Below are 23,381 nucleotides of genomic sequence, written 5' to 3'. Positions count from 1 at the left end.
AGCAAATTAAACTTTATTTGCTGTTTTCCGTTCCAGCCTCTCTTCCCTCCCTGCAGCAGGGCCTGGTTCTGCAGAACTGGGATTGCCAAGGGATGGGAATGTCAGCACCAAGACATCCCAGAGCCTCTGCCTGCACAGACCAAAGGATTCCCATTTTTCCCATTCACAGCTGAAAATCATAAGCACATCCAGAAACTTCTACATATTTATCCTGAGCCTCCAATATTCCACCATACAAACAATGCCCACAGCTGCACTGGGCAGCCAAGGGTAAACAGCCAGGTTAAGTACAGATTTTTATTTCAATTTCTTCCCTGTAAGTATTTCAGCTGCATTCCCAGTGCCCAAGATGTAGATCTCCATGAGTATTGACATTAGCTCTTGTTTGGAGAGCTGGTATCAAAGGGCAGCAGCTCTGCCCTGGAAGCACTGGGAGCAGCTCACAGGATCTGAGCACTTACAAGGCAGCAGAAAACGGGAAAAAGATGTAGAAAACATGACTGAGGTATTGGGAATTCAAATAAGTCAGCACAGACTTGGAGAATGTGAAAAGATTTTAAAAAAAAAAATCTTAATGGGAGAAAAATTAAGTAATGGTCACTTAATTCCTTAACATCAACGTTTCCAGCTTTAATTAGGATCCAGGGAAATCAAATGTTAGAAGCCCATCTGCTTCCAGGCTCCAGAAAGATGAAAACCTCCAAAAATGCCATAAATAATAAACTCCCAGGCTGGCAGCCTTTTATGGAGTTCCTCCCCATAGATTTCAGCATATGCCACTATAGCAGGAATAAAACATGTTTGAAAACACTCTTTGCAGGAAGTTGGGTTAACCCATTGAACAATTTAACACATCAGGGAAGTGGGGTGATTTATTAGGAATGGCATTCCCTGCTCTCTGGGATGAGGGACATAGCACAGGGACACCCTGCTGGGGCTGTTTAATCATAGAGTTACCCTAAAACTGAGCATTACTATCCCTGCAAGTGTTCAAAGGCAGGTTGGAGCAGCCTGGGACAGTGGCAGGTGTCCCTGCCCATGGCACTGGACAAGCTTTAAAAGTCCCTTCCAACCCAAACCCTTCTGGGATTCTATAAAAACACACATTTAAAACCTTTTGCAGTGCAAGAAAGAAGTTTCAAAGCACTACCTGGCTATGCCCCAGGGGCTGATCCCCACCTTTCCCTGAAACCAAGTTTAATGAAATTCTAAAATACTGAGACTGAAGTTAATCCTGTGTTTTGTTAAATCCCAAGATGTGATTTTCAAAGGATGCAGAACTGGGAATATTTCTTCCTTTTTTTTATTAATTCTATTTTAATTCATTACTTTCACTTGAAAAGAAGAAGAAAGAGAAACCACCCACTTTCATTCAATATTACACATTATTCTATATTTCACTGTTTAAACACTCCCAGCAACGTGTTGTGATTGAAAAGGAAGCGAAATGTCAGTTTTATCCAATCTGGTGCTCAACCTACCGAAAAGCCTGGCCTTATTTGTGTGAGATGAAAGGCATTAAACACACTTTCTCCATATGGCAAAAAGACTTCATTGCAAAAATCCAGAGTGCTTCAACTGTTAGTTTGCTAGGAGTTTTCATACTTGTGATGCACAAATGTGTTTAACCAACACCACAGAGCAGATAGGAACATCAGGTGTGACCAACCACAGCCCCACTGTGAGCACTGATTGGTTCTAATAATTGTTTTACAATTCTGGAACTTGTTTTTTAATTCTACTTTAGCTGAGTCATTCCCAGAATGCTTTTCCAGTTAGCCAAAGGAACAGAAGTGAGCAAGGATTTCCCAAGGGCAGCAAGGATCTCACTTTGCAAGGCCTTTCAACAAAATCCCACAGCACACAGAAAAAGGAAAGGGTGGCAGCAATGCCCAACTTCCCAGGAGTGCAGCTCCTGCTAACTTTTCTCTCAATATGCTGCACTTGCTGAAAATTCATTGGAATTCGACATTTCCTCCAGAGCAGCCATTCTTCAACCGGCGCTCCAAAATATTACAGGAAAATTTAAGGTGACTTAGAGCTCCAGCATGAGTTATGCTTTCATATTTCCCTTCAGCCACCAGGAAAATCACCTTTCCCAGCTGCTGCAAGACACTGTGCTCAGCAAATATCCTGCTGAGAGAGGCTGGTGCTTCCCAGGGAATTCCCAGGGCCAGGCAGGAATCATCCCAGCTATCCAGGCTGTGCCAGGGCTGAGGCCATCAGAGCAAGGGTGGATCCAGGGCTGTTCAGTTAAACACCACACTTGGATTGGCTGCGGGGAGGATTTGTTAAAAATCAGATCCTTCAGTGCCAACTCCTAAATATTGATGCATTTCCCTAACTGTTCCCTAATAGCCTGAGTTAGTCACACTCCACGGAGCATCCTTGAGGAAACTGCTAAGTTTGAACTTCCTCCTTCCTCATATATCACAGCGAGTTTTTCTCTGTTTTGGTTTGGGTTTTTTTTTTGAACTGGATTTAATTAAATATTGAGTAAAGTGCCACAGCCATCCATCGTGTGCTTTCGAAGGAGAAATTCGGGGATGCACAATTATTTTGTTCGCTGAGACAAGGAAGAGTCAATATTTAATGTGCCATGAAGGATTTATAAAGAATATATCTTGCAGGAGAAATAAACATGAGGAGACATCTTTATCTCCCTGGGTTGATTCAGTGTCCATCTTTGCACATTTCAACTTCTTTAATTATGTAGAGAGAACAGAAAGAGCTGAAGGAATGTCAAGGCTCTGGATGAAAATGTTTTGCCAAGACAAATTCCAAGTGCCTTCAAAACTGTCACAAGGAGCACAAAGGGAGTGAAGGAGTTAAGGCAGAGGAATTGTGAGAAATTTGCTGTGAACCCTGTGGTTAAATGGCAATATCACAGGAGAATCAAGAACGGGAAAGGGAGGGTTGGATTTCTCAGTGCAAGTGAAATTTGATCCACCCAGAACCGTGGCCAGAATGGAGGTTAATAAGTGCTATTTAATTATTTATATTTTTATATATATAAGTGCTTTTATAATAAAACAGAATGAGCAACTGTGTGCTTATATAGGAAATTAGAAGGAATTAAGGTAAATCTGTAACTTGCTCAAATACATCCCAGTTTGGGAGAGGACAAGTCAAAAGATTTCCAGGTGGCTGCAAAGCCTCCTGAGGCAGTTTTGCTGCAGGTTCCCCACTCATCTCTTGTGATTACACAATAAACGCCAATATTAGTGTAGTTCCATGGGTGCTAAGGAAACATGCTCACTTTCAAGTTTCTCCTGATTTTCCCTTCCTTTGAACACAGAATAAACGTAAGGAATTACACTTTTAGCCCATTTCTCAGGGGTTTGGCAGTGCTGGCAATCAGTTCCTGACCAAAAAGTCTTTGTCCATCAAAAAGTTCTCCATGTCCAGCTGAGCAGCTCTGCTCTGGATGGAGAGCAAACAGTTTTCCTCTGATGAGAGAGCTGAATCAGCATCGTTAAACTGTCAGGAGAAATCCTCCATGCTAATAAATGTATGGCAATTGCAAAGCCCTGAGCTGCAGATGAAGTGGTGCCTGATGCCCAAGGGGACACATGGCAGTGGGACAGACTGAAGGTCACAGAGCTGCTCTGCAGGTGACCACGTGCTGGAATAAAGCTGCAGTGTCCTGGAGGAGCAGGCAGCACAGAGCACAGATGGAAAATCATGGAATGGTTGGGGTTGGGAGGGACCTTAAACCCATCCAGTGCCACCCTGCCATGGCAGGGACACCTTCCACTGTCCCAAGGTGTTCTAGCCTGGCCTTGGACATTCCAGGGATCCAGGGGCACCACAGCTTCTCTGGGCACCCTGTGCCAGAGCCTCAAACCCTCCCAGGGAAGAGTCTTTTCCCAATGTCTCACCTAAACCTGAAGCCATTCCCTGTGTCCTGTCCCTCCATCCCTTGTCCCCAGTCCCTCTGCAGCTCTCCTGGAGCCCCTTTAGGCACTGCAAAAGGCTCTAAGGTCTAACCCTAACCCCAAGCCTTCTCTTTTTGAAAACTATTATTGTTTTTGCTGTGAAAAAAGACAAAAAAAAACCCAGCCCAGCTCTGAGCCTTGTCATGGCATGGAAAGGCATTTGCAGGGCATTACCCAGAGGAGCAGAGCTGCATCCCCACGGAGGCAGGAGGGCTGAATTCTGCTCTCCATGCTCATTGTCTATTAAAAAACTGCATTTTTCTTATTTTTTTTGCTGCCTAAGCCTAGAAACACAGAACCTCCAGCATGGAACAATAATAGCTTTGACTCTGTCTTTATATAGGTCAGGTTGGAAGGCAGGCACGCTCCGCTCCGTATGCCAGGAAAAAATAGCACTTTTTGACACACTGCAACAACTTCTGAGGGGAAGAGAGGCAGAGCAGCTCCCCCTCCCTGCTCCCATCAGCCTGAGGCACAGATCCCAGAGCAGCTGTCAGAGGGAAACCCCATTTCTTGAAAGCAACACTTCTTTCTTGTACTATTTCTGGAGGTAACCACCTCCGAAAGGCAGCTCTGTAAAACCTTAACCAAACCCACCAGCTGAGCACTTGCAGCCTACAGAGCAGCCTTGAGCTGCTTTGGATTCCTGCTCTTTTCCCTCAGCCACTCAGAATAATCCAAGTGCCTGCTGCCCACGGGGAGAGGGTCAGGAGGGCATTGCAGGGGTGTGTGATGGAGCCTGGGCTGCTTTGGGAGTGGGAACCCCACCATTTCCCAGGATAGCACATGAGCATTCCCACTAATGACAAGGCAGGACACCCCACAGGGTGCAGTCACACACCCCCAGTGCCCCACTAAATTAGGGATCCTACTTATACACTCCTCACTGAATTTTTAAATGTTCTTTTTTTTCTGCCAAGTAGTTTAAATTCGTTTAAAGGAACCTTTTTTTAAGTGCAGAAATCCAGTGTGATCTGCTGAGTTTGCAGTCACACCAGGAGAAAGCTCTTTCAGGAGACTACACTGAATGCCTAGAGTTCAGATGAACACAACCTCACCCTTCACTTGGTAAAGCCTGGATGAGATAATGAAACCAAGGCTCACAACTAAAGCAAATTGCCCCCAAAATGTTCCAAAGCCCAGCACAGCAGGCAAGTGTTTCACAGCACAGAGCTCAGTACACAACTGCAGTCACCAGAATTACACTTATATATATATTAAAAATTACTCCAACACCTACAGACCAGTCCTGGCTCTGCCATCTCAGCCATTTCAAATGATTTCATGGGACTTTCTGCAGGCAGCTCATGGCTTTTGGGAGGGGAAATTGGGAACAGAGCTGATAGTTGCAGGGATGGGGCAGCCCCAGCTTCTCTGGGAAGCTGTTCCAGTGCCCTGTGCTTCTCCCAGTGTTTCAGCCACACCGTGCTGCAATGACATTTTCAGAGCAGCACAGCACCACAGTGATTTATTGCCCAAGACTTCACTAATGGTTAAACTTCTTATAAGCCATGATGTGGCAGGTCCCGAGTCCCAGGGAAATTATCAGCTCCAAAAGCAATGACTAAGCTTATGAATAATTTAGACAAGGAAAATCAATCAATTCTGCCCCGTGTAATCACACTCAGACCTCAGCTGGCAGCACCAGGACCTGTGCAGTGCTGCTCCAAGTCTCCCATCACTGGAGCCCCAGCAGCCAAAAGCAGTTCATTCGTTTTCCTGGCATTTACTAGACTCTTTCTAAAGCAGACCTGGAGCATGACCACTGGAGAACATTCTTGGACTTCCCAAAAACCACACCAGGTTGGGTTTTTAATGATCCCTTGCCTTGCATTTGGCATGAGGCTGGCTGCAGGATTGCAGGGCCTCTGGCATGCCACAGCCTCTGAGGAGCTCAGCCTGGAAGGTTTTCCCCTTCCCTGTGGTTTTCCAGCACCCAGCTGAGCAGAAAGAACATTTCAGTCTGGGTTGTCACTGGCAGCTGTGCTGTTCAGCCCATCTGGGGAGGGGACATCCATGGGACATCCCTGCTGTCACCAAGGCCTCATCCACATGGAAGAGCCTGTTGGGTTACACATGTAAATACATCCCAAAAAGGGTTTCTGTCCCACTGCATTCCTGGCTGGCATCTCCTGCTGGGCACAGGGGAGGAAGAACACAAAACTCAATGGAAATGCAGTTTATTACTCTGAAACTGTGACATCTGAGCATCCCCTGAGTGCTGCATGGGAAAAGCAGAGCTATCTGAACTACACTGGGCTGTTTGGTTGGGATTCCTCTGCTCCCAGCCTGCATCTCAGCACTGCTGATAAGGGGATCTATTTCCACATCTTGGGAGAATATCAATATCTGTCCTTCACCAAAAAAAAAAAAAAAGTGAATGATAACTCTTTGCCTGATAGCTGCATGATGGATTGGCGACCAAAAAACCCTTCCAGAAGAAGGATTGGCCTCAAGTGGGCCATTAATATCAGAGCATTGCAGCTGTATCAGATGTTACAGTATTTAAATGAATAGAATATCACTTTTCCTACTTAAGCAAAATGATTCTGTACACACAGAGCACGGATGGGGCTGCAGAGGTACACAGAGATTCCACTTTAGGGACAGCCCAGCCAGGCAGGACACAACCCCCCTGCTCCCCAGGGCAGGGAACAGCTACCTGCAACACAGGCCTTTCATCTAAAATTCCACTGGGGATCTTAAAGCCCCTTCAAGGAGTTATTAAACCAGAAAATTGTAATGATCTGACAGCGTTACAGCACAATAAGCCTTCATTTGCATGAAATCCTTGGTAATAATGTACTTATCTTGCAGCATATAAATGCACAGGTCCCTATAAAGTTCTGCATGGCAGCACAAGTTTGATAACACTGGGTTATCTGTGGCTCCTTGACATCCACTGGAGGGAGGGGTGGGAGCTCTCTGCCTGTCTGGAGCACATTATTAATAGCACAACAATTCAGAAGCTGCAAGGAGCACAGCAGATTCCCTGTAGCTATTTTTAATGTCTTTCTAGGCATCCCCCTCGCTGCCAGCAAAAAGACAAACTTGTTTTACTCATTATCAGCAAGATCACGCAGTGAAATCCCAGTGACCTTCAGCCTTACCTGGAGTGCACCATCAGCTCCTGCTCCTGGACAGGCAGCACCTAGAACATCCCAGCAAGGACAGAGGGCTCCATGGTGCCTCTCAAATGCATCAGCACTTGGCCAGAGCCAGCAAATAGTAAAATCAAGCCCTTCCAACAGACAGGTGAAGCTGGATGAAGAATAATTTCTGGGGTTATATCCTCCAGCTGGGTGTTTGCCCTGTCCAGCTGGGAGGGTGCAGGCAGGGCTGTCCCTGGGCAGCTCCCAGGGTTTGCTTCATCCCAGCCAGCTGTGAGAACAGTCCAGCTCAGCCCTCAGATCATTTGGGGTTTCAGGCTAAAAAAAAAAAACCCAGACTGCAATCAGAGCCCCTGGAGGAACCTCACAGGCAGCATCAATGCAGGTGCCAGCAGGAGCAGTTTTAGAAACCACATTTAAACACACCAAGGCTTATCATCATCAAAAAATCAGCTGGGAACAGTCGGGAATAAGTTAATTTTCACAGACACGCAGCCACTGAAAGGCCCTGGGGATCCTGCATGTGTGACTCACTCAGGGATGGCACTGCAGTCCCAGGCTGTCACTGCCACGTCCTGCTGCACCTGAGCTGTTCCCACGTGTGTCCCAAGGAGAGGCAGTGACAGCAAGGTGATGCCACCAGCTCAGCTGAGGGTGCTGACCCTGCAGAGCTGCTCAGAGAATCACACTCATCCCAGAACCAAACCCACAGTCCTTTTTGGCTGCAGGGCCAGCTGCCGGGGTGACATTGCCTACCCAGGGTTTGGGGACAAAAATGGACGGTGTGCAGTGTCACTGACCCCCAGCCTCCCTGCTGGACATGGACATGGGCATCTCACCTGTCCTCTCCCTCATGGTGCAGAAGTGTTCAATGACACGTTACAGATCCACTGCCTGGAAAACTCTGAAGCATCAAATATGCCATTCTGAGCTGCACAGCAAGAGCTATGAGCCTTTATTTATCCTCTGAAATGGAAGGGGTTATGAATGGCCTGGTAATCTTTAAATCCTTTTGTTTAAAGGACAGAATATCAGAGATGTTTTGCTGCCCTCCAATAACCACGGTTATTAACCACCACAGAAAGGACAGTGATATAAAATACATGATTTCCCACGATGTGTTCCTGTGAAGCAGAACTCAGGATATGAACTCAGCTCTGCTCCACCACTGCCAGTGGAGTGTATATTTTAATTAAGTGCATCACTTGATGAAAGGCAGCCTGAAAAGCAACCTTGAGCAAATGTTGCAGTCCTTGGGCAGGCTGGGACACCCTGCTGGGGAGGCCAGAGCACTGCCTGAAGAGTTATTGCAATGCAAGTTTTAGATCCTAAAATAAGAATATACGAAAAGTTGTTGTGGATTAGCCCAGTGGCTCACCCAGCACCATGTCCTGCCTTTGGCAGTGGCAACAGGAGGAGTTATTTGAGGTCAGCACGAGAGCCAGACCTGTCATAGAGAATCCCAAAATCATTGAGGATCAGAAATCCACCCAAGATTGAGTCCAACCATTCCTCACCCCTGTCCCCAAGTGCCACATCCACACAGCTTTTAAATCCTTCCAGGAAGAGAGACTCCACCACCTCCTGACACAAACCAGCTCTCAAGGTCATTAAAACATCAATGCACCCCCAAAAAAAAAACAAAAAATTGTGAGAGAATTTTGCTTTGAATCAAACCAAACCGGCTTGGGATAAAACAAATGAATGAAAGTTAGAGCTTGTGGGTAAAAAATCCCGTTTACTTTAAAAGATGCTTTCAAAGCCTGACCCCCCAGAGCCACCCTGCCTGTGCCACACCCCAGGCACTGTCCCTGTCATGGGTTTCATGGTCGGTTCCATGTGAAAGGGAATGGATATGCCAGATTTGATATTCCTGAAGACATAGATATTCAAGAGGAAATTGTAAAAATGTATTATAACTCAGCAAAGAGATCCAGGGTCAAGGAAGCAACACAAGAATGCAATAAAATAGAGCGAGAATTAAATTACTGAAAGCAATTTCTACATCTCAAGAACTGATGTAATGACAAAATCATAGGCATGCACCAGTATTACACAGAAGTTAAGACTGATAATACATCTTCATCTTTAATTTCTCTTAGATTTACTCAGCTAAATGAGCAAATTCTTGGAAATTGGCCCAGATCAGGATTTCAAGCCAAGAAAACCTCAGGCTGTGGAGATCAGTGGCTCTCAGCTGTGCATTTTGCATCCTGCAGGAGACGTGGAGATTGAAGAAGATGAGAAATCCTCCCCCTGGAATTCCTTCCCGTTTTCATTCTGACTTCTTCCCTTTCCTCTTTGTTCTCCTCTTCCCCATTTCCCACACCCAAGTGGCTCTCCTCAAACCAACACTAAGCCTGGAATGGCTGAGGCACTGAGGATTTGGAGCTGTGGATGCTCCTGGTGGGGATTTGGGATTTGGCTTAGGGCTCCACTCAGAGAGGGACAACAGGGACAGGATTGTCACCCAGGCAGCCAGGCCTCCTGGGCTTGGGATGTCTGCCAGGAGGAGAAAAGTTACAGGGTGAGCTCTAAAGAGAAAACAGACTGAAAATTAGGTTTGGGGTTTCAAGAAGAAGGAGTGGATGAGCTTGTTTTATTGGGTAATATCTGAAAGCCTGCAGGGCTGGAGGGCTAAAATATGTGCTGCTCCTTTCCTTGACAAATGGTTCATATTTCCTTCCGAGTTGAGTTTCTGCCAGCAGTTCCTGTAGCACAGGGTTAAACTTCAAAACAAAGAGCAGGAAAAAATGGGTTTTTGGTGGTTCCTTGAAGACCTATAAAACATGGGCCAAAATCCACCCATGAATCAAGTTCTTGAGCACTTTGTTCCTCTGAAAATTCATCTAATATCTGCACAAACCTGGGCTTGAACACAGCCCAGGGAGCCATGGCTATCATTTGATAACTAATGATAAGCCTTTCATCCCCAGCAGGGATTGAGAGGATCAAGAGTGAAATGGGTTCCTGAGGATGCTGATTTGAACCCTAACCTGATACCTGACCCTGGCTGAGGAGAGCCTGCTGATTTACAGCTCACAACATTCAGGATAAGCCTTTTATCTTTGGAGAGACAGGGTTTAATCTTAGCTGAAGGGTTTTGTCATTGGTCACGAAAAAGTCTCCTAAGCCTGGAGCTGTGATGGTCACATTGTCCCTTGGAGTCACCCCACAGGACTGACAGCCACCAGCAACTGCTGCCTCTCCAGACATTCCCAAATTAATCCCTGTGGCCCCAACACACCATCACCCATGTCTGTGTGATCATTCCTAAATGAAATGCATCCGAATTCACAGAGCTCTCTTCAACAAATGCCTTCCCTGCCTTTGTGGTATTTTTGTAACCTGCATCTCAAGTGCCTTTCTAGTGCATCATCCCATATAGAATGAAGGAATACCAGACACGGATATAACACTGCAACAGATGCTTCTACCACCCAAATGAATAATTTCTACATTAATTCAAAAATCCTTAGAGCAGTCAGGATGCCAACATGCAGAGGATTATCATCCAAGGGAAGAGAAATTTAATGTATGCAGGTGAAGGCAAATTTGTTTTTCATTTCCACACACTAAACTGAGTTCCTATAGGTCAAATCTACAGCAGGTGTTTCTTACAAGAAGAAAGGTGGAGGTTTTATCTCAGACTTACATTTTGATATGCAAAGTTAATTCCTGTAAATGCCATTAGTTTTGGTGCCCTAACCAAATTAATCTGAGTTCACATTCAGTAATCAAAGCTTTTGAATCAGATGCTGGGAGCTAAATTGGTAATCAAGTGTCAGAACTGACTTGACTCAGAGATGTGAACCCATGAAGGATGGAGTCCTTCTGCAGCCAGCCTGGTGCCTGACGGAGGAGCTCCCCTGGCTGTTCCCAAAATCTCTCAGCCAACATGTCTGGGAAGCCCAGCACTGATCCCTTCCAGCAGGCTGCTTCTGCCTCACTCAGATTCCTGAGAAGATTATCACACTCTGATTTCTCTAAAGTCATCCCCCTTTCATTCTCCAGATCAGACAAAAAGCCCAGACAGGGATCCAGGGAATGGATCTGCTGCTTCCAAGGATACAGATTTTCCTCTCCTTATCACCCTTCCCCAGCCAAGTACAAAACGATCATTAACTGCCCATTATTACCCCAGCACAAACTCAGAGAAAGAATTCCTGTCAGGTGCTTCAGAGGGCTCATGTTAGAACCAGGGAGAGAGGATTTCATTCAACCAAAGGGATGGATTTGGGTTTTATCTGTGGTGTCTCAGCCAAGGCTCAGCCCTTCCATTGCCATCCCAGCTGCTTCCCCTCAACACCAGGCAAGTTTCTTCATCCCAGCAAGCTGAGGAATGAGCCAAGCTCCAGGGAAGAGCGTGAGGCACAAGGACAGTCCCTGCCCTTGGGGTTTGATGGGGATCAGAATTGCAAAAGTGCTTTTGAATATTGGCTGCTGTCAATCAACGACAGCCCCAATTATAAGCACAGCAAAGAGAGCACGTGGCCACCAATAAATTTACAAGGATTGATTTTCACATACCAGCACAGCAATAATACAGACTCCTATTCAAGGAGACCTTATTAACCAGCCAGGCTATGCAGCAGTAAAACATGAAATTGCACTGAACAGGAATGTAATCCCCACAGACCTTCTCCTTCCCCACAAAATTCTAGTTCAACATCGATTTTTTATGTTGAACAAACACATCATGAGGCTGAAATGAGATAGATGGATTCATCTTGAGCCTTTTTCTGCTAAAAGAAAAATCTAGGAACAAGGTGAGAGAACCTGTAATTACTGATCTAGGATTCATTTCATTCATTTGCAATGCAGCTCCCTCCTAACCTTCCTCCATCACTGGTGTTCATGGACACACTGCAGGATCAGCTTGGGTTACTCCACCTCCCCTGGGGCAGCAGGTTTCAGGATATTGGTGTGAACTGGAATTTAAGAACCTGCAGGTTTTCTTCCTGGTGTTACCTGGTGTTGCTCAGTGCTCACCTCACCATCATAGCATCACCACAGGGAACAGCTCCTGGTCCAGGGGGAGACAGAGCTGGATGAAGAAAAGAGCCCTGGGAAAATTCCACCCACAAAATCCTGGGCAGAAGCTGGAACAGCACATTTGTCAGCAGTTTGACACCATCCTGCTGCAGCACTGAGGTGGAACCTCCCAGGTGCTGTCAGGGCAGGGAGGATGATCCACCTGGCTGCCTCTCAGGGACAACAAAACCCACTCAGGTCCCACTGACTGCTCAGCTCCTGTCTTGCTTTAAATCTGCCCAAATATCCTAGTGAGGAAGAAGATGGGGAGGCTGAGGCCCAAGGAGTCACCTTCTGCCAGCACTGCAGCTCCAGCTGCTGCACATCTCCCACCATAGGCTGATTGCAGACAGGTTCTGAGGCTTCTGCTATTGTGTTTTATACTCCAGACAGTAAATTCATGAGGAAAAAGCAAAGCAGCAAACCCTAGAAAACAGCAGACATTTCTAACCTGAGTGACAAATGGAACACACCCAGTGACAACAGGGACAAAACACAGACGAGCTGGTGGCCCTGGAGCAGCCTCCATGTCCCTGAAGGGTCATCTTGCTGCATCCCAAATTGGACGGGTTTCAAACCATGTTTACCTAATTCTGCAGTTCCAATTACTGCAAATTCTAGAGCAGGCAAAGCCTTGTTATTATTGCTGCCCAAACACACCCCCAGCTCATGAGACACTGCGCTGCCAGTTGAACCAACAAACCCAGCTGGGGAGGAAGCACTGCCAGGACGTCACTCCCTCTCTCCCAGCCACATCCCCACCCCTGACCAAGGCAGGATTATCCCATCCTACCCAGAACAGCCCCAGCAGAGCCCTGTTCTGCAGGCTCTGGGGTGCTTATGGGCACAGGCAGGGCTTTTTCCTCCTCTCAAGGACCTGCAGAATTCAGCCAGGCCTCAGCAGCACAGCACCCCTCTGTACCAGAATGAACAGGCTTTATTTTAAGTAGAGCAATCCTTTCTTTTGTCACTGAAGTGGAGTTTTAAAATGTCTCTCTTGTAAATGTGCCAAAAATAAGAGCATAATTTATTCATTTCCTCTATGTGCATTTTGTTCCTGGTTATCTTTCCAACTCTTTGACTGCTGTGAAAAGTTGAAAAAGGGAAGAAAAGGGGAAAAGCACCTCTAAAGGTTAAAACTTTGAGCCAATTTCAACTTCAACATACATTAGAGCAGTGTATTTTTCATTCATTCCTCCTGGTGACATTTCAAGCTTTGTTACAAATCAATCAGCATTTCCAAAAGCATTTGGAGAAGCAGGAAACTATAGTGGCTACAAATCCTACAACATCTATTATTCTTGCTATTTCACTCGTTCAGATGAAAAACATTTCAAAGGTTATTTTAAAAGAAGCAAAGATTTGTCTGAAGTTTCAGGACAGACAAAAGATTTCTGTGCAGTGTTTCAACAGCAGAATAAACTTTAGAAATATACACAGAATTTATTTCATTGTGAATTCGGTCAAGCATTCAAAAGGATGGAGCCTGGAAGAGAAGGAAGACATATAAATAATACTGCTGTGTGTGATGTGGACCTACTGGGAAATTTGGGATGTAGCTACCCACTGTGTAGCCACCAAGGCTGCTGGTGGGTGGGCAGAACAAACCCAACAGTCCTGGAGAATGGCCAAAGCCCTCCCCAAATGACACATCTCCTGATTTTCCCCACCTCAAGGCAAGCAGAAGGCAGCTGCAATCCCACTGTGCCCAGCCTGGCCAGCAGAGCACAGGGAGGAGGACAGAGGTGCCACATGATGGATCATCTCCAGCTCGCAGCTTGTCACTCCTGCTTACCGTCATTCCAAAGCAGGAGCAAAATGTGGCCTCTGAGTGACATTCTTGTCTCTCTGGGCTCACACATGGGGTCTGGGGAGCACCACGGGGGAGTCTGAAAAAGCCTTTCCCATGAGTCATGAGCAGCCTTTCCTCATTTCCCATTTGCTGCCACTCTTCCCAAGCAGGCTGGGATGGAGATGGATAAGGAAGCATGAGGTGACATGAGGTCACAGAGCAGTGCTTGGAGCTGGGAAAGGGGAATGCTGTGCTTTACTGCCCAAAGCCTCCCCAGCCCTGCAGCAGCTCCTCAGCCACTGCCCAGGAATGGTTTTCAAACACTCCCTCAGGAGGGAATGCTGATATTCCACTGACATTGCTGTGGAAATCAAAAAGGCCAATTCTGCTTCCAGCATTCTTTAACCTGTCCAAATGGATGCTCCCACATCCCAGCCTGTCTTTTCCTCTTATCCAAACTCAAATGAAAAAGAAATTCCCCTCTGCACCTCATGACTCGACAGGAGGGTCTCCCTGACCCTTTTGGCTCTTCAGGCTCTGTGTGAACGATTTTAAATCAATTCTAACTCCATTTTCCTTTGCAGAATTCATCCGTGCAGTAATGAATGGAGTAAAAGTTGCCATCAAACTTTGCTCAATCACACTGTGACAAATCTAAATTAAATCCCCCTTTGCTAATACCTTTGTCTGTGATTCTTTAAGCCACATAAGTCACTCATCTGTGACACAAGGTATGGGCACAGCTGAACCACCAGCAATGGATAAAATAATAATTCATAGTTAGGAGATAAGCTAGAAATGAATCCCCTTTTAAAAACTCTGCACAGATGCCTCTGGCAGGTTCCTGCTTGTCTTTATGGTTTCATCAGAGCTATTTCTGTTCCAGGATGTTATATTTGTAACATTTTTTTTATTATGTAGGAAACAGCTTATTTGATCAATTTGCCCTATTTTTCTGTTCATGAATTTAGTGGGAGGTTAATCATTTCCCTGGGTTTACTAGAAATTACCTGCCAGATATAATTGCAGTAAATAAAACTCGCTCTGGAGCTCAGGCTTGTGTGTCTCAAAACAAATGCCTGCAATTACTGCGTTTGTGGAGCATGAGCTCAGGAGAGCAGAAACACAAGGAAGGAAATTAGTCTGGGGTCTTAAAAGGCACCTAAGGACTGCAAGTGCGTGTTCCCTGGCAGCTGGTCAGCAAATCCCCAGGGATATTCTGCTCAGTGCTGCCTGGCTGTCCTGGAGAGGCTGTGCTGTGCAGAGGGCAGGGCTCTGCTCCTCCCTGCACATCCCAGGCTCTGCAGAGCAGGGCTGCAACTCCCAGGGCTCCACAAAGTGCTCAGCACTTGCTCACTTGCTCAGTGCCCCTTGATCCTTCCCCCACACTGGAAAGTTCTGCTATTTCCCTTAAATTTACTCTTTTCTGTCACAGCTTGGGCTGCCTTTGACATGTTGTTAAATCAGATGACTTCTCCTGCAGCTGCAGTGCCTTTGCCACCTGTTGACAGCTCTGTCTGGCATGCCTGGAAAATATTCAGGTTGTGCTTAAACCTCGTGTGAGCTGCAGGGAGGGCTGGGGGCTCAGGGCATCCAGAAAGCCAAGGAACAAGCTTGTGTTTGTGCTTCCAGCCTTGGCTGTCCCTCAGGACCCTGAGATCAGCTCTGATGTGTGGGGGCAGGAGTGGATAATAGGGAATTTTTGCTTATTAAGGCAAAGATGTATTTTGGAAACATGCCCTGCATTGCTCTCAACGCTACCCAGTAAAATGCACACACGAGGAGGGAAATTTCCTACAATTCCTGGTCTGCAATTAATAAAAACTCGCCTCTAATGTTATTCCTAATAAATACTGCTTTTAGACGCTGAGCAGAATGACTGGGAAATACTGCATGTTCTTTATTGGCTTCCTAAAGCAAAAGCCTCCAAATGTATCCCCCAGCAAGAGCATCTCTGAGGTTACATATCCCTGCACTCCCATCGCAATAATCCCTTTTACATTAAAAAATAATGAGCTTCATCTCATTTGCAGATTCTTAAAAGCACCGAATCCTGTGGTCACTTGGCAATAGGAACACACATCTCATAAATAGTAAATGAAAACAGAGCTCTCTTACCTTCCCCCAGAAGCAGGGCTGAGAGCTGGGCAGTCCCACAGGGCAGCATTCCTTTCAGGAGGCTTTCATTCCAGAATGGCTGAAATTCCTGCCCAGGGAGGCTTGTTGGGGGGAAGACAGAGGATTCTGCTAGATGTTTAAAATGTTGGCTTCACTGTTCCCATCTTGATAAACCTCTCTATAAACGCAGTTCTTTCTTGTAGTGGAGAAGTGCCAGAGCTCCTGGTAAAACCCAAATCAGTCATTTTTATGGGGAACCTGCACAAATGCCTGTTTCACCAAAGAGGAAATTTGGGAAGCATCTACAGCTAAGCAGAACAGAGCAGCTCGCTGAAATGGGTGCCTAAAGGCAGCTGCAACCAGAGAAATGAGATCTATAATACAAGGCTTTGCCAAAAAAATAGTCTTCTCTGTTTTCCCCCTTTCTTCCTAATATACTTGTGCACTTTCTTTTGTAATAAAACCTCCCCAGAACAGGCAGTCCCTCATTATGGATGTGTGTGTTGTGCCAAAGCTGTGGTCCAGCAGTGAGGTTACTGCAATAATGTGCTCAAGACTTCAAGAATAAACCTTGCTTCTTTTTTTTTTTTTTCTTATAAATCCATAAGTCTAAAGAAAGGCCTTTAAAATTTAGTAGATATGAAACCAATTTTATTTTATAGGAGCAGGGTCTACAGAAGCTGCTCTTGCAGCCATCTTATAATTCCTCAGTGAGGGATAATGCTCTGTTAAGTTCTAGTAAATGTTTTAAAATACACAGGAAGCTCAGCCTTTTCACTGATATTTTATATTCTATTGGGTTTCACCTTGGCCTGTGCTCTGGCATTCCTCATGTACAACCAGGTCTGCTGTTGGCTTCCTGCATGGATTTGCAGGTCAAAAGCAGAGGGGTTTGGTGTAGGATTTTGACAATACCTGCTGTGTGGGCACTCAGTGACCCTCCTGGGATGATGGCAAATCTCCCCCACAGCTCAGCACACAAATACAGAGCTCCTTGCCCAGCAGGAGTTGCCAAGTGGAACCACAGGCAGCAGGTCAGCAGGAGCAGCTCTGCTCAGCCACCCCATGAGCATTAACAGCACGTGGCCACAGTGCCATCCTACACAGAAAAACCCTTCAAATGTATTCTGATGACCATCAGGGTTGGGTGATCAACCAGGCCTGGGCTGGTAATTCAAAATCTTTGAGTTCAGCTCTCAGCCCTGCCACAAAGTGCTAATCTGAAGTTGGCCAAATCCATGCTCTGCTCTGGAGCTGTTTGTTCTCCATAAAGCCCAGAGAAATTGCTCCATTCCTAAAGTGTCCAAGGCCAGCTTGGACAGGGCTTGGAGCAGCCTGGGACAGTGGGAGGTGTCCCTGCCATGGCACAGATGGTTTTGAAGGTTCCTCCCAACCCAAACTATTCCATGATCCAAAATCCCAGCCTCTGCCACTAATGGGGACAGTGCAATGCTGAAATGCCACAACAAAGTCACTGATGGAGTGTAAATTGTCTCTATCTCTTTGAATAAAAAAATAAAAACTTGACTCAGACCCTGAGCAGTGCAGGAGCTGGAGGGGCTGTAGGAAGCCATGCATGGCTGGGGGCAGAGGGGCTGTCAGAGCAGGCAGGAGCTCCAAGGGCTCCTCTGCTCTGGGATTCAGCATCCCAGCTCCCCAGCTCTGCTCTCCGCGTTCATTCCTGGAACATTATCTGAAAGCAGCACATTCTCTTTGATTGACTTTACCTTATGGAAAAACACCTTCTAAGAGTCACAGCTGCTTTTACAGAATACTTGTATTTGTTTAGTAAAATAATTGGAAATCTGCTCGTTGGTTGGGTACAAAGTCATTTCCTAAGGCCCATGTTTTTCAAGTTGGATGAGAACAGCCCCAGAACCTGTCAGTCTCTCACAGTTTCTGCTGTATGTCAGGAACAGCACAAAATGAACCATTGTTTTAAATTATTGTGGCTGAAAGAACCCATATTTTTGTTGTCAAAGTCTTAAATTGACTCTGCCACAACACTCCATATGCTCTCTTGCCCTAGATTAAAAGATCAGATGAATTCTAATTTATCCAGTTGGGGTTGTGTCCCTACAGCTGCCCTTTTGGAAGAGCTGTGCTCCAGCCTGGGAGCTGCTCTGGCAAAGCTGCCAGGACATCACACAGAGGGTTAGCAGGGTGAGAGAGGAAGAGGTGGCTCAGAGGCTTTGAGCTCCATGGTCAATGACACAGGGAAGAGGTTGTGCACATGTTAATTAGCCCAAATTTGCAGCTCTGAACTGTACAAATAGCAGTTTAATAACCCTGGCTGGTGAAAAAGGAGCAGTGAGAGCAGAGGGGATGGACATGGAATGTTGGGATGAGTGTGGAAGGACCAGCCTGTCCTGCTCCAGGTGGGAACCACATGAGCAAAGCTCAGGCCCTGTTACACTTCTATTGCCTGGACAATAAAACCTCTGATTCCAAGAGGAACTGAGTTATGCTCAGCATGTCAGGAGAGCCCATCAATCCAATCCCTGCCCTGGGAGAGCAGGAGAATCACAGAATCATAGAATCCCAGAATGGTTGGATTGGAAGGGACCTCAAAGCCCATCCAGTGCCACCCCTGCCATGGCAGGGACACCTTCCACTGTCCCAGGCTGCTCCAAGCCCTGTCCAGCCTGGCCTTGGACACTGCCAGGGATCCAGGGGCAGCCACAGCTTCTCTGGGAAACCAGAGAGAAACACACCATTTCTGATCTTTATTTTTCAACACTTGATAATCCAAAGGCTTGGGGTGCCCCTCATGCCACCCTAAAGCAGCGAAGAGCAGCTGGATTTTGGGCAGAGGCTCTGTCCTTGCTCAGCTCCAGCCAGGCAGGATGACCTGGAATGGCTGGGATTCCCTTTGGGAGGAAACTGTTGCTGTTGTTGCTCACACAGATCTCTCAGCACTGCACTTACTGCCAAGTGCATCTTCAAACATTCCCTTTCAAAACACACATGGAAGGGAGAGAAGATTCCTCCAAACTGCCCTCTCCCCAAACACGAGGAGCACTGTGGTGTCTCACATTCACTGCTGCTGCCAGGAGCTCTCCTGGAGCTCCTCAGCTCCATCCCTGCAGCCCAAACAGTCCCACCCAGCCCTGCCCAGCCAACTCCAGGCCTCCCAGACCTCCCACCAGACAGGATGGAGCTCAGCTGATTGAATTTGCAGTCAAGCCAGGAGGAGGTTTGATGCAGAGAGCACGGAAGCAATCATGCACCTGAACATTTCTAGCTGCCCTCGGGACATTCCAGCTCCATCCTACTGTCTAAGCAGGTTTTCAGTGTGTTTGAAGGGAAAAAATAATGCAAGGGAAATAAAAAATCAAAGGTGTGAGATCAGGTGTTACACACCTGAACTACACAACTCAGTTTTATATCACCACAAGTGTTCACTGGCTCTTCATTTAAACTACTCCACGTCAACTTTTTTGGGAAATTTTAATTATCATGGAGAATGGTTTGGGTTGGACTTTTCAGATCATCTCATTCCAACCCCCTGCCATAAGCAGGGCCATTTTCCACTGACTAATTAGAAAATTACCCACTGATATCAAGGCACCACATCCAACAAGGGTAGCCCAAAGGTGTGTGATACTCAGCTGAGTATTGATAATTTCTTTGTGTTTATTTAGGCCACGCAGCACTAACATTGACATTTCTAATGTGTTTGGAGCATTACACAAACAGAGGGATTTTTGCCTGCTTAGCATTACATATTATGCATCTGTCCTACACTGTGCCAGCTTTCCCTGCCGCTGGATTTTCACAGTGGTAGGAAATAACAGGGATAAAGGGATTAAAAAGCAATGATTTTCAGTAAAGCCTTATAGGACATGTCTGCTATGATCTCAGCTTACTTGTCTTCTCTACACCAGTAAAACACTCTCATAGTAGACAGATTTATGGCTTAAATGCAGACAAGTGTGTAAAATAAATATTTTGCTTATAGCTTCCACACGCTTTCAGCCATTCCCTGTGATTGTAATGGAATCTGAAGTCTCTTTCCAAAGGGGTGATTTGCAGTTCAGAAGTTAAATTCAGGGCCCTCCTCTGGCCTCGGTGCCAGCTAAAGGTCACGATTGAAGTGTGGTGTTTAGCAATTCCAAATAATTGTATCCAGACTTCAGACATGCCACGCTTTGTCACAGCTGCCACAGAAGGTCAAACTGAATTTAAATTCTGTTTATCTTTGTATTAAGAGAGCTACAGTTCAGGCTAAGCCATGTAAAATACAGTTCTCAGAGCATGTCTGTGCTTCCTGCTGGGAAAAGGACCATGGGGACTGTGGGGACTGAGGGACCACAATCAGACAGGAGAGAGAGGGAAATTCAAACCCTGTGATCCCTCATTTCCCAGAGGAGCAGCAGTTTGACAGCTCAGCCAAGGCCTTGCCCGTGTGTGTAGCTGAATGGTAACTCCAGAGGGAAAAGCCCAGGTGACTCCTGTGCCAGCTCCCTCTGTGTTCATCCCTGCCAGGTACCAGCCCAGGGCTCCTCTGGGCTCCAGGAGCTGTCACCCTCCCTCACATCCAAGGGACAAGCTTGCAGCTAACATCATTTCTATTTAAAATAGAACTATCACTGTACCTGCTACAAGAGTCCTTCCCAGCACACACACACAATTCATTAATACATACAGGTCTCCAAATTCCCGTTGTACCCATTGACCATGAGCACGAGATTTTCGCTGCACATCACTGATTCCTTGAGTAAAATGGATTTCCAGCAGCCTCTGATGCTTCCCCACACGTGGGAAGGACAAAGCAACTGCTTTACCTCCTTCACCTTCACGCTGCTCTTTCCTGAGCACAAACCTTTGACCTTCATGCTGCTCTTTCCTGAGCACAGACCTTTGTCTGTAGATGGAAGGCAATAAAGGATGGGGTTGGTGTGTTTGGCTTTTTAAACATGTCACTATGCAGCAAATGTACAGGCAAGATATTAAATATGTAAGTTTGCATACTGCAGAGGAATTTCATTTATTTTACACCAAATCAGGAAAAAATCCTCAAACCACCATCACTGAGGTGCTATACCCAATGTTAATGCACAGAAATACTGAGTTAAAAAGATCTTAGTTTGTCTAAGGAAGACCTCATTGGGGATTTTTCAGTACAGAGCAGATGTAGAGCTACAGATGGAGCTCACTTCCTTCTCAGGTACAGGAGTTTCCAAGTTAATTTCACACTAAGAAGGTTTCAACAAACCAGACAGAGGAAAAAATACTTAAAAAGAAATATTGAATTCTTTGACATGGTCAAAATATTCACAGTGGAGAGCTTGGGGGTAGAAAAGGGGGCCAGGAGCTGGGTTTTGAGCTGGGCATATGGGAAGCAGCAGCTGAGTGGGTGGGAAGGAAAAATTCTCTGCTGTCCAGAGAAGATTCTTCACATCCTGGTCATGAGGAGTTACAAATTCAGCTCCTTAAGAGCTGAGTTAAGCCCATGCCTGTAAGAGCAGCCCTGTCTGTGCTGCACCTCTGCTCCGGGATGGCTGGGAACAGCAGGGCTTTGAGTGGAGACAGAGCATCACTTCTTGTACCAGGAGATGCAAAGAAATGTTTCCATGGGTGTTCAGCCATTAGCACATGACAGGACTGGAGTGGACAGGAGTTCCATGCCATTTACTCCTGCAATAAATACAAATGATGTGCTTGCAATGAAACTCCTCAATTGTCTTTAAGGAGCTTTAGCTTTCTAAGAAGCTTTGGGGGGTTCCTTGCAAAGTGACAAAATCAGATTAGAGTCCCTCCCTCATGAAACATTCACACAACAGATCATTTGGGGAAAGATACATCAACCAAAAGGAAAAGCTTCCCAATTAATAATACATAAGAGAAGTGAGATGGAATAGCGTGTGAAATGACTGACCTGCTTTAGAAACACTGCTGGGTGTCATTTTAGCTCCTTATCACAGAATTCCCTATATAAAACCATCCAGATGTTCCTCCACATTGTCACTAACAGCAAGGGTGAGCCACAGCAGCCTTTGCTAGTGAAGAGCTGCTTCATTTCTCCTGGAAAACACATGCAATTCCAGGGAGTCAGCCGGGGGGGAGGATCTTCCTGGGACAAAACAAAGCCTGAAATCCTTGTGTGTGGAGCAGCTCTGTGGTGCTGCTGTGGCTGCTGCTCACACCCAGATGTTTGTGCAGTCCATGCACACGTGATCAGCCACACTGCTGCACCTGCAATCACTTACAGCAGTTGTGCATGCAATTATCATAGCCGCATGCATAATTGGGAATGCATTATGCAAATAGCCAGTTATTGAGGTAATTGGTCATTGGCTTACAGAGTTTCTCATGGGTGATTTGCATGTGCTGTGCTGGTACCTTTCCGAAGAAAATCAGCACATTCAGGCAGTTCTGAAAATCAGTGTCCACATCCAAAACCAGAGAGAGGAGAAACCTCACCAGGCTGACAAAAAGTGTCATTTGCACCAAGAAACTGCTGGCACAACACACAAACTCTAATATCTCTTTCTCTGCTAAACTCACACATCAGTCTTCAGCAAGAATCATTCTTCTCCTCCAGAAATTCTGACTCTTGTAAAGTGTGTCCACAGGCTTATTCTGATCTCCCATCCATCAGGACCTGCTGCTGTTAGGACAGAGCAAGATTTTCACCTGCAGCTAGCAAGTGCCTTTTATTTTCAATGATGCCCCTTCTACCTGTCATTGCCACTTGTTATCACTTCCCAGTTTATATTTCTGTAGAGAAAGGCACGTTAGAATCCTATGGCACAGTTCAGGGAAATGGATTATGCACACACTCAGGATGTTAAGCAGCTTAATGGCAGGATGTCTGCTCCAGAGAGAAAAGGCAGGGATGTGCGTGACAGGTCACCCGGGGCTCTATTGTTTTATTATTATCCAACCTTAGACCCTCTTAAAGGTTTAAAGGCCTGGTCCCACAGAAAGGAGGCTCTGGACAGAACCAAAGCAGGTCTCTGTCCCAGAGCTGCCAACGGGTCCAGGGCAGGAACAGGAGTGGGCACAGGAACAGCAGCAAATGTCACACTCCTTTCACAGCACTTTTGGAGATGGAGATGAACCACGAAAGCAGCTGAATGCAAAGACAATGGAGGAATAAGGGGATGAAGCCAGAGGGCACAGGAGGAGAAAAGATGAGAACAAAGAGGCAATCAAAAAGTCCAAAAAGTGGGAAATCTCCTGTTTTCCTGGGATCTTCTCTTTTAAGGCTACTTGAGCAGGAATGTTTTGGAAGAGTACTCAGTTCTGCCTGATGGGAAAGTACTGGCAGGGCTTGTAGCTCATGCAGTTCATGAGAGATGCCAGAGAGAGGAAAATCCACTGCCATTCTGCCTCAGTGCAAACCTTCCCCTCACACCAGGAGGTCCTGCAGCAGCTCCTCCT

At 46.2% G+C, this 23,381-nt stretch overlaps 1 long non-coding RNA gene across 2 annotated transcripts in view; it reads right to left on the bottom strand.

Annotated features, from left to right (window-relative positions):
• The window catches only part of LOC146431522 (uncharacterized), a 91,570-nt gene extending 75,404 nt beyond the window's left edge, over window positions 1–16,166 (bottom strand). For both annotated transcript variants that reach the window (XR_014854672.1, XR_014854673.1), the window contains exon 1: window positions 15,993–16,166. This is a non-coding gene — a long non-coding RNA (uncharacterized LOC146431522). The remainder of the gene's footprint in view (window positions 1–15,992) is intronic.
• Window positions 16,167–23,381: the final 7,215 nt, after the last annotated feature.

The sequence above is a fragment of the Lichenostomus cassidix genome, chromosome 12 (genome assembly GCF_008360975.1).
Source record: "Lichenostomus cassidix isolate B80296 chromosome 12, HeHo_3.0, whole genome shotgun sequence".
Taxonomy (NCBI): Eukaryota; Metazoa; Chordata; class Aves; order Passeriformes; family Meliphagidae; genus Lichenostomus; species Lichenostomus cassidix.
Note: the sequence above shows the minus strand (reverse complement) of the source record. Positions and strands in the feature narration are given on the sequence as shown.